Raw genomic sequence first — 19,077 nt, 5'->3', positions numbered from 1 at the left:
GAGAGGAAAGATTTTAAGGAAATGCCATCTTCACAGTATGGAACGATTTGTTGCGACGTTAAACACTCATCGACGTTTATATGCAGCACAAGTGAGCATTTAATAACACCGGCACATATGCAAGGTCTTTCCTCGTATGCAAGTATACATAAGAATAGTATGATTCTCTTCCCACACGTTCATTCTCCATCCTACACGTGAAAAGACTGACCTTTCGAGTTTATTCTCTCAGTTTATTCGACCCGTACGCTTTACGTAGATGTTACTAATTTACGAATATCTACCTCGGAATAATCATCTTCCCACCAAGTGAAACGATTTTATGAGACTTCTGATGCTTCTTTTTTATACTATTATTTATGGATACTTATTTATTACAAATTATGCAATGTATTTTGAATTTGTAATATTCTTGAAAGTCATAGAGAAGAATGGAAATCAAACAGTTAGGAAATTTATCGAAAGTCGTGATCCTTTTTATGATTCATTTATTCAATCATTTATTTATTTATTTGAAATCGAAACGTATATGAAAAATATATTTCCTTTAGAACCGAGAGAACCATTGAATATAATTTATTCCGAGATTTATTTACTATTTACAATATCGATTGAAGATTTTTCAAAGAAAAAATAGATCGGATCTAGATCAGATAAGATATCGCTAATTTTCTATTGAAACTGTATAGATAAATTGAATTTACAGGACGTAATTAATAATGCATTTATTACAAATTACATAACGTTCGTTCTTACATCCCAATAATTTTACAAATTTTCGATATTATCGTAGATCTTGAAATCAGATTAGAGATACTTAAAATGATCAACGTATATTAATTTCTTTGATTATTAGAAAGCAATTTGTTTTTTCATCGTTATAAATCTATCTATTATGAATGTATTAAATATAATTTATAACAATAAAACTTATTTACAACGAATAAGATCTTAGAATTTCTAATATTCTAATAGAATTGAAAAAAAGAAAAAAAAAAATTAGCTTCTTCGACATGCTCGTGTTCGACGTCGATGACAGTCCCGATAAAATCGAAGCTTCGAGGATGTGAAACACCTGTTAGACATTAGTACCGCTATTTTGTTTATCGTGATTGAGGACGTTGGTGTTGTTTAGAATAAAAGAGAAAGAAGGCACTGGTTATTTTAGCGAAGATACTTAATGGTTAGCTATGTCCTTTTAGACCCCCTATGGAATAGAAGACCATCTTGACCAACGACGACGACGAGGACGATGTCAGGTGTTAGGAAACAGGTGCTCGAGAAACAGAAGAGTGTATTCCGTTCAGGTGTACCGCAGCGAAATGTTCCGCCATTACGTTTTACGACGGCCGAGAAATACAGGGAATATTGCTTCCGAGTCTGATTTCTTTTTCTCTCTCTCTCTCTCTTTTTTATTTTTCTAATTTCTTCCTCGAGCAATTGAAACTAAGAAGATTCTTACAGTCACGTGGAAACGTGTGTTTTTTATACGAATTAATTTAAATGAAATTTATCTTAAATGAAATAGAAATAAAATCATATAATCATGTTCGTAAATTTTCAAATCGATCACAGAAGAGGGAGAGAGAGAGAGAGAGAGAGAGAGAGAGAGAGAGAAAATTGAGACATGCAATGAGATATTACAAAAATGAAATTGATCGAATGAAAAATAACATAAGTGTAATGTAATAAAATATAATATAATGAAATAAACTAAAAATAAAATAATATAATAATAATTAACATCAGTAAGACATACATGTACCTGATACATAAGATAATTATAGAAATTTGTTTAATTATTATCTTATGAAAGAAAATATAAAATCGATAAGAAAAAAAGAGAGAGAGAGAGAGAGAGAGAGAAACGATATCGATAGTTCTCGAGAACCGACCCTTCATGGCTAGAAAAGGATTCGATCGCGCTTCCGAAGCACGCGAGTAGGAGAAACGAGTTGGCATTCCCACGGCAGGATGCTACGACCACTTTCGCTATTATTCAACTTTATCCGACGTATTGCGAAAGGCAGGTAATAGGTTCGTGTCTGTATAGATATTTTCGATCGAGCTGCCTTCGAGACATTACAATCTTCTTACCAACCATTAATATATCCAAGTCACCTCTCTCCATTTCTCTCTCTCTCTCTCTCTCTCTCTTTGTATTTCTTTTTTCTCTCTAACTCTTTCTCTCTTATTTTATCTCTCTTTTTCTGTTTCTTTTCTTTTCTTTCTTTTTTTGTTTTCTTTTATTGTTATTTTATTTTTCTCCCTTATCCAAGAAATAAAACTAGCCACGTTCCCCTTTGACGATACACAAACTCGTCGACTATTATTTGTAGTTTTTATTATATTTGCACGTGCAGTAAGAATGACCAAGAGATACTGAAAAAAGATGTAGTTCGAATTTTACGTTCGACAAGCGTGTCATTGAATTTACACGAAGGAGAACACACGAATGTAATGTACGTACGTTTATATATATATATATATATATATATATATATATATGTATGTATTTATCGTACATACGTATGAATGAAAGAACTGGTAAATGACTAATGACAGTCAGGACATTTTTGTTTTACTTATTTCACGCTCTCCCATTATCGATAGACGTTTGTAACGAATGTGAAATCGAACAGACACACAACTGACAGTAGCAACTGATGATGGTAGTGGCTACTTGTCGTGACAAATAATTTTTTTTCTATTTTATTTTTATTACGTTCTATCTTTTCGACTGTTCTACGATGCATTGACTCCTTTATTATTTCACATACATACATATATACAATGATTATGATAATAAATATATATATATTTATGATAATACATATATACAATGTACATACATATAACAATGATTATGATAATAAATATATATATTTATATATATATATTTATATATATTTATTTTATATATATATATATTTTATATATGTATATTTATATATATATATATATATATATATATATATATATTTATTATCATAATCATTGTCAAATATGACATCGTTTGAACAAAATTTGATTTATTTTGAGGAATATTTAATAGATAACTTATGGTGTGTGTGTTTCTACGATCATACCGCTTACATACGTACGAAAAAGCGATAAATATCAATTTGTGGTGATGCGACGGTTTTACAATCGTTAAAAGAAAGAGAGAGAGAGAGAGAAAGACAGAGAGAGAGAGAGAGAGAGTGAGAGAGAGAGAGAGAGAGACCACAACGACCAGCCAATAGTCTCGACTTCGTCATCGTACACGAGTTCCTTGAACGATAAGAATTTATTTGTTCGAGGAGATGAAGTCACGGACCGGACAGCGTGGGCTGTTTCGCCTTGCCAACAATAGGCGAGGAATAACATCCTCCATTTCAAGTGAGAAAAAACAGAAAAACAGAGAAAAGAAAGAAATAGAGAAAGAGTAATACTTTTCTACTCTTAACAATTGGCTTACCTTTTCATGGTACACAGAAGCTCATTAATGATCTCCTTAACTTCCTTTTTCTTTTACTTGTTCTTCTTCCTTGCTTCTTTTTCCTTTATCTCGTCTTTATCTTTTTTTTTTTTTTTTTTTTTTCTAATCACAGTTATTAGTACTTGTATCTATATAAATTGATTTATCGTCGGTTGCCTTTGAATATTTACAAATACCTTTCAACTCTCACTATCGATTACTTCCGCTTATTATAAATTATTACAAATAATTTTTACGGATTTGTTTCTTCGTGAAAATTCTACGCTCAACTTATTTCTTTATTTAAAATTCAATTATCCATTTTATCGTATTGATTTATATACTTTTAAATAGCATTGATAAAGTTTTTTTTTTATATATAAAAATAATTAATTACATTGTCAAGGAATGTTATTGGTCGAAAGATCTTTTAGATGATAATTACGGCTCGTGATTGGCTGATCCAATTAGTTTCGTTAACGCTACATAAACGATATCGAGTTGACAAGGAATATACATACGTCGTCATCTTAATTGCAGGTAATTAGCATATTTTTTCTCACGTACATCTCATTTCAATATATTAATCGATTGTTGAACTTCCGATTTATATGATGTATTGTTTGCAAGGCAATAGATTATGTCGTTTAAAAAATATTTTTGATAAAAATTACGATGCCTCTGATCGAGATATATTTCGTCCATGGTTTTCTCTCTCGTTTTTGCCTTTATTTTTACACATAGACCATTACGAGCATTGATTTTCATGGTTTTGACTTAAAAATTATAAGTTTTAATAGATTTTCTATCATTTTATCGTATTATTAACGTTTTGGTATTTTCCGATAATAGATCGAAAAATTACGAATCCTTTAGCGGGGCCATTACGAGATGACGTCATGCGCAAGCGCGACGGATCTGCTTTTTGGTGGTATCGTCGCCATTTTTAATTTGCGTGTGTCGACAGGTAGCACGAAGCGTCTTTCTCCTCGTAATTACAGGTAATTAGCATATTTTTTTCTAACGTATAGCTTCTTCCAATATACCAATCGATTGTCGGACACGCGATTTATTTGTAGCTATGTTCGCGAGTCGAGACATCATCGCGTGTAAAAGATATTCGCAAAAATAAAATCGCCCTCTTGGCGTTCCCAGGGGAGCTATTACGTAATACTTTCTTTTTGTATTTTGTTCCTCTTATTTTCGTGACATTGAAATTTTTATCGTTTATTAATGATATTCCAATTAATAATTTTCTATTAATTAGCTTTCAAAGATCATTTTTCGTATTACATTCGATTTTCTTATATGTATATATATATACATATATATACAATTTACTCATCGTATATGAATATATATATGCATATTTATATTCATCTTATATATGTACATTAATCTTACATACATCACGTACCATATCGCATAAAACATATTTTACATTCATTTAACACAATTGTGTATTTCAGAGTTTTTCAAAAATTCTACGAATTCAGAGTGACCATATGCATGCATACACACAGGCAGATCCTTTGATACAAATAGCTGTCTATCTTCGTCTTACATACAAGTAAGTTTATTTCTTTCGAGTAACATAATACGTAATTTAGTAGAGTGAGAAAGTGAGAGAGTGAGAGAGTGAGAGAGTGAGTGAGAGAATGAAAGAAAGATAAATACGGAGAAAGAAAGAAAGAGATAGAGGATACCTGTTGTCAATACATTGTTATATATATGTAAACGCGCGGCTTAACTTATTTAATTCCAAGAATCGCGTCCTTTAACGAGACATAAACAAAATACGGTCGAACTCTCTCGATTTCAAGCGAATGAGAAAGGAAGGTGATATCTAACAGTTTAATATAAGACACGATCGAGACAAGTCACGACGTGTTCGCGTAGCGTGTAAGAATTTATTTCCACGTTATCGTAAGATATTTTATAACACGTTTTAATACTTAATGAAATCTAATTTAATTGCAGATCTATTACTTGTATTGAAACGACAATTTGGAAGAATAGAAATGAAGATGTCTAAATAGAAGAAGAAGTTCTCACGTTTTTCTTTGACTTGAGGATGACGATATCGCCATCGTTCCATTAAAGGATAAGAATCGATAAATACGTAAAACTTTTCGTAAAGTGCAAGTATTCGCTTTTAATTTTTTTTTTAATCATTGAAATTCTTTCTCAATTTAGAAATATACAATTATTTCCATGTATGGAGTTCCGTGATAAGATTCTGTAATCGATATTGCTTACTATGTTCATAAATTAAATAACGTAAGCATTATCGGATTAATGGCTAACTTTTCGATGCATTAAAAAATTATAATTTCTCACTTAATCGTTGATTAATAGTAACAAAAATGAATGATAATAAATAATGCGTCGCAGTTATTATATATTGCATATATATATATATATATATATATATATATATATATAACATGGATTTAAATTCAAATAGTATTTCAATTCAAGATACGCTTGATCGTCCAATTCATTTCATAGATTATCATATTTTAATATATCACTAGATCTTGTTTAGTTTTATTATAATGCTATATCTATTCTTTAATATAGGTATCCACGCAATTAGTATATTTTTATGAACATAACCTTATCGCAATTAAATTTATCTTTAAGCAATAGATAAAACATGTGATATTTAATCGTTTGTTGTCTTTTTATTTAATTTATTAGTATATAGTTTACGAATTTGCAGTTACATCTTTTGAATACTTTTTGTTTCTTTTTTTTTTTTGTTTTCTTTTTAGAAATTATTAAAATACGCAAAGATAGTATTACAAGTTCAGAATTTTCGGGGATAAGAAGATTAAAATAATACAATTTAAAAGATATAAAATCAAGAAATTGAAGTAATATAATTTAAAAGATATAAAATGATAAAATTGCTTTAACAAACATTTCTTTTAGTTAATAAGGCATCAGTTGCGATCGTGTGCAATGCGATCTTAGAGTCAGTGCTTGTGCGAAAAAGTTTGAAATTTTTGCAACCGAATAGGTTGTTTTAAAAATAAAATAAAATAAAATCGCGAATTAGAGTCAGTGTTGTTCACCGATTAGAATTTTTCGGTCGCGTTGTTTAAATCAGAAAACAAGAATTTATATCATATTCTTGTTAAAATCATTTGTTCGTCGCGTTAGAACCATTAACACACTTTCGGCCAATTCGGGAGAAGAGGATTGCGTTGCGATAAATATTGTAATGGTCGAAAGTGTGAATTTAAAAATTCATCCTCTTCATCTTTACCAACGATTGTAAGGCTTCGTCTGGATACAATTACATGTAAGTATCTTTCTTTATTACTTTTCATTCGTTGTTCAAATTATATATATATATATATATATATATATATATATATATTTTTTTTTTTTTTTATCATTTTCATTCATTGAAGATATTCTTTTTGATATGAAACATATAATTAATAATTTTGTTCTACCTTATTAATTACAGATTAATCAACGATTCAACGTTTCATCAATAATTTCAATCAACTTCACGACATCATTCGACTTACATCGAGGGGGACGAGTGTTTTGGAGCCATCGCAGAACTTCTTAAGTAGTAAGCGAAAAAATTTTAAGTTCCTCCGGTGCCCATCATGCTGAGGATAAAAGGTCCATATCGGCACGGGTTACTGGTTGTATTCGTAGATGTCCTTCGTTCGAAACGAGCAAAAGTGTCCGTGATTAAGATCTTTGATTTTATTCACGAGTGGTTCCCTTTATGTGTAGTAGTTTTTAGTATATCTTTTTCTGTTGAATTTTTTATTATTATTATTATGTCAGGATAGGGTCTTCTTGTTGCATCGGATTTGTTCATTTAATTAACAGTGCTGTTAATTAGTACTCTTTTTCTTTCTTAACGTTTGCTCGCGATATTAGCTGTGAAATCGGGCATTTATTTACCCGATTTCGTATAAATAAAGCATGCAACGTGGTGTACGTTTCATGCATTGGTTCGTACTTAATCTATTCAATTGCGATTTACTTTGATATTTCGATATATCGACATAACAACAAATGAGCAAGAAGACAAAACCCTTTCGCGACGGATAAATTCTGTCAGTTAAGTGGTGGATCATAATTCCGTTCTTTCATTAGAACAGCCATTTAATGAAAGGAATCGTCCGAGGTTATTTTTCATATAAATTAAATATTTCAATAAATTAAATATTTTAATAAATTAAATTTTTCAATAAATATTCTCTCATTATCCAATTTCATAACCACATAATGTGTATGTATATATACGAGATATATACATATTTCATACCTACATGTCAACACAGCTACCGCGGGTCGCTCAAAGGCCCTTATGCGGTGTGCAATGTAATAGAGTTGTATAAGGATTTTTGCAACTCTAATTTTACCACGACGTGGTAACTATTATAATTATTATCATCATTAACTCCTTCCCCCTCTTCCTCCTTTTGTTTGAGTCCTTGCTAATAAGATAAGCAATGAGACTCGTAGAGTCACAGCCCGTTTAGGCCTAGTTTATAAGTTAATCATTTTTTAGTTCAGGATTTTCAGCGCTAATTATACTAATACCCGTTTCTCCCCCCATGCTTTCTGCGTTCTCATCTATACGTTTGCCCAGGTGTTACTCGTATGGGTGAAAAACAGTCAGCGTGGGTTTAGTTTTAATTTTCCTTTTTGGCGGCTGTCATTGTGCTGTTGATTGCACGGTGTACCTTGCATTTGTGTGTGCGTTTTAGGTGATGCATTGTACATCGTTTCGTGATAATTTTTTAATTAATAATAAATAAATATCTTATTATATTACTATCGTTTTGCATAGTTGTCACATTATTCTGTGGAAAATTTGAAATACTCGTATTTATTACTAGTATCCATGTATATACTAGTATGTACTAGTATTTTTGCTTTAGTCATATATGCAATAATCATTAGCCTTGGCAGTCGATTACAGCAAATGGTACGTACTCCTAATATATTAGAACAATACGCGGTTGAACTGGGGTGTCGGAGATGTCCCGGGGCATGCTCTCTAGTTTAGGCTTTTGCACCCTGGTGGAATGTGAGAGAACCGTGGAGTGTATGTGTTGGTATGAATGCTTTGCACTTTTTAAATATAGGTAATAGGCAGGCAGGTAGTATACCTTTTCTGAGTGAATGTCAAAATTAATTTTAAATAAGTAGGTAGGGACCGGAAGACGATAGATCCGATTCTCACTCAGGAGTGAGAAGTCACGTCTGCGGGGATTTGTGAAGTTTCAGCAATCTTACGATCTTTCAGCATGTCTGAATTATCTTTTATTCTTTTTACTTTTTTTCTCTCTCTCTCTTTTTTCTTTTTTTAGACACTTTTTGCTGACACTTTGCATTGCGCGATCAGTATCAGTATCAGTATCAGTATCAGTATCAGACAGTTCGAAAAACTTTGCACTCAATGAGAACATTAAATTGCATTCCATATTTTTTGAACTTAGCAAAGGATTTTGAACTCGTTCGATACTTAGTTATAAATTAACGCTTGCACTTCGCGATTCTTGAAATATTTACGAATCTACATATTTTTTTTTTTTGATCCTGAAATTTCATAACTGCATAATTTGTATATACGAGATATATACATATTTCATACCTACATGTCAACATAGCTACCGCGGGTCGCTCAAAGGCCCTTATGCGGTGTGCAATGTATTAGAGTTGTATAAGGATTTTTGCAACTCTACTTTTACCACGATGTGGTAACTATTATAATTATTATCATCATCATTAACCTTCTCCTCCTTTTCCTTTTGTATGAGCCTTTGCTCAGAATAGAATATACTTACGTGCATAAAATGGAAATATTACAATTCTCGTGGATCTTGACTTTTTACCGAAACTTTTTTCACCTTTTATGTGCAAGCAGTTAATCTTAGTTTGTAATAGGTTCATCGATTAGAATGAATATTATTTCTGCTGGAGCATTCGATTAAATGTGCCTGTGTAAATATGCACGATTAGTGGATTCTTCGAGTCCATTGATTGTCCGCAGGCTAGGATAGCTTAACGGTCTAAGTCAAATATTAATGAATCTTTCATTTTTTTTCTTTTTTTTGTAGTAAATAAATAAATAAACAAATAAATAAATAAATAAATAAATAAATAAATAAAGATAATTAGAAAATCGAGACGCAGTCAGGTAGAATAGGAAACGCAGTTAAGATACGTGTTGGGAGTCGTCAGTGCCGTTTGGGGTGATGCATTCGCGAATTTTGCCATGCCTCAGTGGTTAATATTATTTAGAAGAAATCGATACTTTACATCGCAAGCACATACCATTCGTTAGGTTAAGTAATATAAAAAAAAAAAAAAAGAAAAAAAAACCCAGCGAATATGTGTTCTTTACTTCCCAACTCCTTAGCTTGCGACTATTGCGTCTCGTTTAATGCGTGCGTTAACACGAGTGGTTTGAGTCTTGTTGCGTAAAGTGAGATTAGGTAGGGATTAGGTCGGTTTAGATTAGGGACGATTTTATTCTTATAGTATAATCCACTGCGGCATGTCAATTTTTGTGGGTGCGTTGCTTTGAACGGTAGGGCGTTTTTTGATTCGTAAAATTTTCATGCGTTCGCACGTAAGGAATGCTCCAATGCAGTGGTTAGAGCACGAAGCAAGAAGAGGCTGTATGCCGAAGAGGCCCCCACAAACTGTGGCTCAAGAGGGCAACTATCGACTACAAGTCATTTTTTAAAGGTGATCGGCATGTCGAACCCTTTGTTAATGGCCTGTGGTCTTATCAAAATCCTCTTTACCTTATTACCACGTTGACACTTATGCTCGTAGTAGTTTGATCCTGGATGGAGATGATGGACCATTCCATCTTCTTGCTATGGTGTTCCACATTCGCGTACGGTTTTTGCTATTAGAGTCAAGCTTTTGCAGTGTAATTATTAACTAATAGAGTCTTTGGAATTTTTTTCTTCTTAAAGTAAAGTCGAGTCATTGAGTTTTTTTTTAAATAAAGTAAATTTTTCATTTTTATGTATAGTTAAATCCTTTGAATTATTTATTTTTTTTTTTTATTAATGTCGACCCCTCTCTTTAAATTTGAAATTAAAGTCGAGTTGCCCACCCTTTACAATTTAAATTAAAATCGAGTCCTTTCTCCCTTTGCATTTTAAATTAAAGTCGAGTCATTGTACTTTTCCTTTTTAAATTAAAGTCGAGTTCTTGCATTTAAAAGTTTTAAAAGTAGAGTCTTTTCTTGAAGTAGATTTTTAGTTACGAAATTAGAATCACGCTCGTTAAATATTGTGTGGACGTCCCTGGCCTGCAGCAACATTGCACTCAGGAGTGCATCTGGATATTCAGACGTGTTGATTTTTAATTCAGAATAATCATATATTTTTTTCCCTTTCATTTTCATAACTGCATAATTTGTATGTATATATATGAGATATATACATATTTCATACCTACATGTCAACACAGTGCTACCGCGGGTCGCTCAAAGGCCCTTATGCGGTAAATAATGTGAACGCAGGATTGTAAAACCATTTTTACAATATCCTACTTTTACCACGAGTTGTAAAATGACTCATATGTGGTAATAATTATCATCATTATCATTATCATTATCATCATTATCATCATTCTTTTTATCTTTTTATAGTCTGATTTTCATTATTCCGATTTTCACTATTTTTATTATTCTGATTATTCTGATTATTCTGATTAAAAATCTCCATGGCTTGATATCAACAAGACACATCAAGAAAGGATATGCCTGCATTCAGGAATGCAGATGAATATATTATAGCAAGAATATACATTTCTCATTCAAAATGATTAAAAATAAATGATCGAAGGCATTAATAAAGATACTCAATGAATAAATATTTAAATATTTCACAATATCCTTTCCAAGAAAATAAAGTTGTTTTAACAATAAATAGAGCAACTTTCATTTTATTCCATATATAATAATTAACTTATATTTAAATAGTGCAAATAAATCGAAAGAAATTTTGAATCATTCTGATAAGAAATTTATAAGTCTTCTTAAATGAATGAAACGACATAAATGGCAGCCAGCACTCAGGAGTGCATATTAAAATATATTAAGGGTATACATTTTTATTCCAAAATTATCAACAAATGAAGATGAATTGAGAGAATTAATGAGTATATAAAAGAGAGGAGAGAGAGGGAGAGAGAGAGAGTATTTTTGTTATATATAGATGTATATGAAGGTTTCATAAGGAATACTAAGGAGATATAATGAATGATATAAAGATTATGAATAAATGTTTATGCATATGAGAATGAAATATGGAGTATTTTTTGGAATAAAAATGCATAAGTCCTTGATATATAAGTGAAGCGATCGAATTGGCTTGCCTGCACTCAGGAGTGCATATGATAGGTACACAGTAAGTACATGCCTGCATTCAGGAATGCGGATGAATATATTATAGTAAGGATATATATATCTCATTCAGAATGATCAAAAATGAATGAATAAATGAATGCACTAATGAGGATACTTAATTAAGAAACGTATAAATATTTCAAACTGTAATGATATTTTTTGTTCAATATATTAAACTCGTCTGACAATAAATAAAGAAAATGGCATTTTATTCCATATATAATAATTGAATTATATTTAAATAGTGAAAATAAATTTAAAAAATTTTGAATCATTCTGATAAGAAATATATGTCTTGCTAGATGAATGAAATGAAACAAATGACAGCCAGCACTCAGGAGTGCATATTAAAATATATCAAGGGTATACATTTTTATTTCAAAATTATCAACAAATGAAAATGAAATGAGGAAATTAATGAATAGATAAGAGAGAGGAGGAAGATATATATATATTTTATTATATATACATATATAGGAAAGCTTCATAAGAAATACTAAAGAGATATAATAAATGATATAAAGATTATGAATAAATGTTTATGCATATGAGAATGATATATGATTGTTTTTTGGAATATAAATGCATAAGTCTTGGTATATAAATGAAACGAATGAAAAGGCTGTCCCATACTCAGGAGTGTGAATGAAAATATATTTAGAATAGGTACAGGTTTGCATTCAGGAATGCACCTGGATATTCAAGCAAAGAGATTTTTATTTTAGAATAATCATATATTTTTTTGTATATATGTTTGTTAAAATATAAATAATACTTGATTTTATTTTCATACGAAATCTTTGGCACATGTCACAACATTACCACGAGTTATAAAATGACTTACCATATCATCTTATAAAGATTTCGATTATTCTGATTAAAAATCTATAAGACTTGATTAAGATTTAGGTTCGCTGTAAGTACATGCCTGCATTCAGGAATGCAGATGCGAATAGAAGTGTTTGTTAAAGCCAATAATAATCGTCAAGTAATTAAATAAAATAAATTAATAAAATATATTTGTTTAAATGAATTCATAGAAATCGTGAGAAATATAAAATTTTATATTTAATATATTTTTCATTTTAATAATAATTTTGCGATGATTTAAAATTACACTGATTTGAAAGTGTATTACCATTTTTTTTTTTTTTTTTTTTTTTAATAATTTGTTTGTAATAATTAATAAAAAAAAGTGTCTCGAAAATGATGTAAGTTGTACATCAGATATTTGATGTAATTGCATACTTTTCGCGTTAGTATAAGACGTTTTAAAATAAGATATTGTGTTTATTAATTAAATATAAATTTGATTTCGATATGGTTGTGATTATGGAGGTATATAAAATTGCGTATGCATTTTCTAAAATGATATAAGATGCAGTGTATTTTGTTTTTTTCCTTTTTCACGCGATTTAACTTTTATGTGGAATATTTTTTAATATTCGTAATTTTTTTTTCCTCAGCGTATCTTGAATAATTTGCAATATGTATTTGGATTCGTAAATATATTTAATCATTAATAATTTATTTCTATTTTGTAATTTTTTTTTGCGTAACATAAATAACAGCCACGCATAATTCGTATTTTGTTTTAAAACATTTGTAAAACATTTGTAAAACATTTTGTGAACATTTTATAATGCATCGAGAATTTTAATCTCATAAATATTTCTTATTCTATTACTCTCATATAATTCCATTGCTTGTAAAGTTATATAATTATATTTAATTAAAAACAAATTATATAATTATATTTATTAAATTATCAATTTTCAGCTATAAATTGTACATAAATTTTTATCTTTCCACACATGCCCGTTTTATATGGTTTTTTGTTCCAGGTAATTTTATTTTTAAATCTTAAATATAGATGACTCAAACATAAAAATGGTAACATAAAAATGGATAGAAGTGATACATCATATAAAGGTATTTGGAATGTAAAAAAGAAATGCGAATGGGATAATTTTATTTCAACGCTTTTTCTTTTTTATTAATTTGGAATACTGATTAATTTTTCAATGCAATTAAATCAGTGATTTTTGTTTCAGAAAATATCACCTGGACTATTAAACTTTCTCTTCTAGCAGTCTGAACTTTTTTTTTATTCCTTTTGTTACATTATGTATGTGTTATTTTAATGTCTTTAACATATTGAATTTATTCTTCGAAATTAATAAAGCTTGATGTAGATATGTTATGTTCACAGATTTGCTGTTGATCTACTAAACAATTTTTATAGATTTTGAATGTTTTATTTAAATCAATAATTATTGTGTCTGAATAATATGTCAAATATTTTATGTTCACAGTTTTACTGATGATGATTTACTATATAACTTTTATTGATTTTGAATGTTTTATTTAAATCAATAATTATTATGTTTCATGTATTTTATGTTCACAGGTTTCTTCGCCGGTTCATTAAGTTATTTTAAAATATGTATTCATATGTAACATTTATATAACGTAAGTTTATCATAATTATTGTAATATAAGATTCATAATTTGTATCTTTGTATAATGAATTTTTGTTTTCAGTTATTTAAGATGCTTCATTGATATATTTATTTCTGCTTTACCTGAAATGGAATGGAGTTCCAAAAAAGGTCTCCCTTCTCTTTAAATTTAATCGGGTAGGTTAGGTCGATATAAACGGTTTATGAATTTTCATCCAATTGAGTTCAATTGGAAAAAAATCTGTGAATTCGTTTTCGCGATTGCTTTGATTTTATTGAAGTAATTTATGTTATGAAGTAATTTATATTAGAAGTAGAGTCTTAGCCCGTGGGTCTCTATATGCAGCAACCTCCAAGTGGTGAGACCTGGGCACTGGGTATTACTTTCGATATATCGAATGATATAACGTAAGTACTACCAAGCTAATGGCTGCATATTTCGATGCATTTCAAAAATATAATATTGCTGATTTATAACGTAGATATAGAAATAATTTTTGGCCAATGCAAAAATTTATATTTTAATGTTAAATATTCGAAGATATCGTAAAATAAAATTGCTATTATATCATCAGTTATTAACATTGTTACAAGTTATCATAATTATTATATATATATATATATATATATATATATATCATAATTTTATTATGATTTTAAAAATATTTTGTTTATAATTTTTACAGGATTCATCTGAACTAATCTGATTTAAAAGATACATATGTTATAATTTTTTTAACAGGTCTTGATTATAAATTTATATTTTTTTATTATTATTATTAAAAGAAGCAAAAGTTCATAAATATATTTTTCCTTTAATTTTTAAATACTTTATATATCATATTGATTTTTCTGTATAAATTTAAAATTTTAAAATTCTTTATGCAGCAATCATATCGATGCAAAACTCCAGCATTTGCACATCTCGTCGTTCGTTGGAATTCTAGTGTGGGATGAAGCATTTTATTTGAGTTCCGGCAGCTTTTTGCATAACATTATTGATGCACTTAATAAAGGTTACGTTGGTACGTTCGCATCTACATATATATATCTGTACATAGGTGAAACTAAAGAACCATTCGTCGTTATTATCAGTATTAAGTTCGTCATTTATCATATAAACTTGATTAAGGAAAAGTATCTGTATATCTTTTCATCATTTTGAAAAATTCAAGTTTTTATTTTATTCAATTTATTTCAAATCATTATAGAACAGTTAGATATCGTTATATACGATATTTCTGAATTTTATAGTTAGTAGTGTGTTATTTAAAAGCTATAAAAAAAAAAAAATAAAAAAATAAAAAAATAGTTAAAATCATTTACAAAGATTATACGATATCGATACTTTTCATGAAAACTTAATTTTCTTTTTACAATTTTTATTTTTTTATTTTTTTATTTTTTTTCATTCACATAAAATACAATATATTTACAGAATGAATGCGTAAAAATAATTTATTATAAAGAATAGATCTATACATTATTTTTGTATTTAAAGACGAAAACAAAGAAAAACGTAAATCGATTCTACTTGGGATACTTCAATGTCACGCAAAATTTGTTCTAAAAGAAGTTTCAGGCGTTTTGTTTCGTTTTGAGAAATCTCTAACATAAGAAAATCCGAACGAATTGAAAATAATATCGACAGACATGATTTAAGAGCGGATAAATACTGTGGTTAAGAGAGCTAGGCACGGCCGTCAATTTTGCGATAACACGGAATGTGTCTAGGTCGGTTCTACAGATAATACCAGCGTGTATTGTTTAAAGCTGAGTTCGTGGAAAACGGGATGGACGATGGTGATAGGTGTTATTGCGAAGTCTTCGTCCAGTCTACAATTTCTACGAAAGTCATTCTTCCTCGATGATTTTTTTCAAAGAATCTTCGTGAGAAACGGAAGAAGAATCAACGTTTGAAAGAGATGTGTACAATATATATATATATATATGTATATATATATATATATATATACCGGAAAATATCCTTGCTTAGAAAATTAGTAAACATAGAGTATTATCGTTTCATAAATTTGTTCACTGTATATGACTGGCGATTATTATAATAGAATTTAACTGTCAAAGATGAGACATAATTAGCAAAGATCGAAGCTACCTTCTTTCGAACTCATTCGATTTAGAGAATGAAACGGAACGTGTTTGCCGTAGGCCACCCACGAATAAGACCAGTCGTTGCATTCGTACGGCCCTGAGCGATATCTAGTGCAGCGTCTCTCAAATTTTCTCTTCGAAACATTGCCAATCTGTTAACAAGCGTTATGAATCCTCTCAAGTTAGAATTTTAAAAAAGAAAGAAAAATAAGAAGATATATTTACAAGAAAAGGACAATCTGGTGGTCATTCGAGAATACCTAAAAAAAAAAAAAAAGGTACATCGATGTCGTCGTTTGTTCTGCTTGAGACTGAGAGCGGCCACAAAATGTGAAAACCACTTGGCAGATGGTCGGCTGGATAAAATTGCTTCGAAATTAGAAGAATAATAAAGGAAGTGTGTCTATGTGTGTATATATCTCTGATATAGAAAAAAGAGAATAACGAACTTCTCTTAAAATTAGATATTTTTAGTTTTTGTTACTGTAATTATATTCGGGATAGTAAAAAGTAGAAGAAGATAATGAATGTATTTGGATCAAAAAGAGGGTTAGAAAAAAAAAAATAATAAAATTTGTCCAAACTGGCAGATTTTTTTTTCATTAAAAATGTTTGGTATAAATTGTAAGAAGGTTATATATATATATATATATATATATATATATACTCTTTTACTATCTATATTTCTCTCTCTACATGTATTATTATATATACAGAGAGAGAGAGAGAGAGAGAGAGAGAGAAAGGGAGAGAGAGATAAAAGTTAATGTTTAAGTAAATAGCAGTTAAAATTAAAGTGTAGTCGAAAGTAAAAAATTTTCTTCGTTATTTCTTTTTTTTCCTCCACAAAACTGCTTAGTATACTAATAAGATATAAATTTGCAATGGTTAGAAGAACGGTTGAGAAATACTGAGTTCGTGCTTCCGCCACGTCATATCGTAACAGTAGATGCCTCCTTGGTTCTCCAGGCCACTCCACCTCTCCTCTTCCCACTAAGACCGGACATTAAATTTTCACGGTTCAACGATGTCAAATACGAATGTTGCAGGACGTTCTCGATGAGTAAAGTCGACTCTTGGGGGCCTTAAGCAGGGCCCCTTCGAAGACACGCGCGGCATGTGGCACGCGCTCCTCGACTTCTTCTTTCATGGAGGTCCCCAATTAAGCGGCATGCACATGTGCTGCCTTTTGCTTTTCTCTTCGTTTTATTCCAACTAAGCACTACCTTTTCTCTCTATACGTTGCCAATTTTTCTATGCTTCAGTGAAATGAATGAGAGATAGAAAAAGAAAGAAAATGAAACAATGAGAAAATAACCATGCGAGAGAGAGAGAGAGAGAGAGAGATAATGTTAGATTGAGTGAGAGAGAAAAAGATTGTAAAAATGTGCGAGGGAGAAAGAATGTAAGAATGAGTGAGAGAGAGAGAGAGAGAGAGAGAGAGAGAGAGAGAGAGAGAGAGAGAGAGAGAGAGAGAGAGAGAGAGGAAGCCCTTTAAGAGTGCAGCGAAGTCAAGGACAAATGTTGCTCGTGCTGGGTCTTAGGGCCCTTAGGGTGTCTGAGACGCCATCAAAGATCCACTCGCCCGGAAAACGATCGGCCTGCTACAATATTGCTTCAAGGCGTTGCGAGTCAATGGATTCGGTCGTTAATATTTTCCGCGAGTGTTCGTAAACTCGACAAAGTATATATATGGATGGAGAAGGAATATAATATATGTATGAGAATATCCGTTATTATTTGACGTAGTTCTCAAATGGAATTATATCCTTTTTTTCTTTTTCATTATGCGTATTATCGTTTTGATGTTAGGTTAGATTAATGAAATGAGCTAAAGCGCATTCAAGTTTCAACGAAATTCATTGTTTATGAACTCTGCTAATTTTATTGTCGATCGTTTAAATGTAACGATTTCCGTTCTCGTCGTCTAGAAGCTATCTCGAAAGGAGAGTTTACGATAGGAAGCGAGTAACGCATGAGCCCCATTAAATGTGTAGGATGCGAAAGACATAGGATATAGTGCTTCAAACGGAGATTCTGACAATTTTTTTTGGAGAATAGAGATCGTTTAGGTGAAGTCTTTGACGTAAGATATTATTTTTATCTTATTAATTTCTCTTTTCTTTTATAGATCTTTTGTTTGTTTGTTTTTTTTTTCTTCATTAGATTTGATTATATAATAGGCATTAGATTCTATCGATTACTCTTTCATATATGTCATCTTCGTTTCATAAAATATTTTGTACTTATAACATACTAACTTTTAATAGTGTTATGCTGTCTTTTTCTCTCTCTCTCTCTCTATTCTTTCGTTCATAAACTTTGATCTTTAATTTCAATAGGAAACGAGATAATAGAAATAATAATAATGATCGAAAAATATAGCGCGAGTTGATTTTCAAAGGAAAAATAAATGAATTTTACTCATTTCGATGAGAAATAATAAGTAACAAGAATGATATTTGTATTTTAGTATTAGAATATTGTCTGAATTAATCTTTTCGAAGTTTAGATTATCTGACTAAATTAGAATGAAAAATCTCAATAAAAGTATTGACTCGAAACTCACGATCGTTCATCGAGTATCCTGTAGGATCCTGGTTGCAGTAGTAACAGCTCTCTAGCAG

At 30.2% G+C, this 19,077-nt stretch overlaps 1 long non-coding RNA gene across 1 annotated transcript; it reads right to left on the bottom strand.

The window, feature by feature from the left end:
* Positions 1-15,791: 15,791 nt before the first annotated feature.
* LOC146872517 (uncharacterized) lies at positions 15,792-19,067 on the bottom strand. Its single transcript, XR_014983027.1, has 5 exons — positions 19,020-19,067; positions 17,362-17,704; positions 16,676-16,710; positions 16,455-16,602; positions 15,792-16,224 (listed from the first exon to the last, which is right to left on the bottom strand). It is a non-coding gene; the product is annotated as an uncharacterized LOC146872517 (long non-coding RNA).
* Positions 19,068-19,077: the final 10 nt, after the last annotated feature.

Source organism: Vespa mandarinia, chromosome 15 (assembly GCF_050613455.1).
Source record: "Vespa mandarinia isolate Hongniang chromosome 15, ASM5061345v1, whole genome shotgun sequence".
Classification (NCBI taxonomy): domain Eukaryota; kingdom Metazoa; phylum Arthropoda; class Insecta; order Hymenoptera; family Vespidae; genus Vespa; species Vespa mandarinia.
The sequence above is the reverse complement of the archived record's forward strand: the minus strand, read 5'-3'. Positions and strand labels throughout refer to the sequence as shown.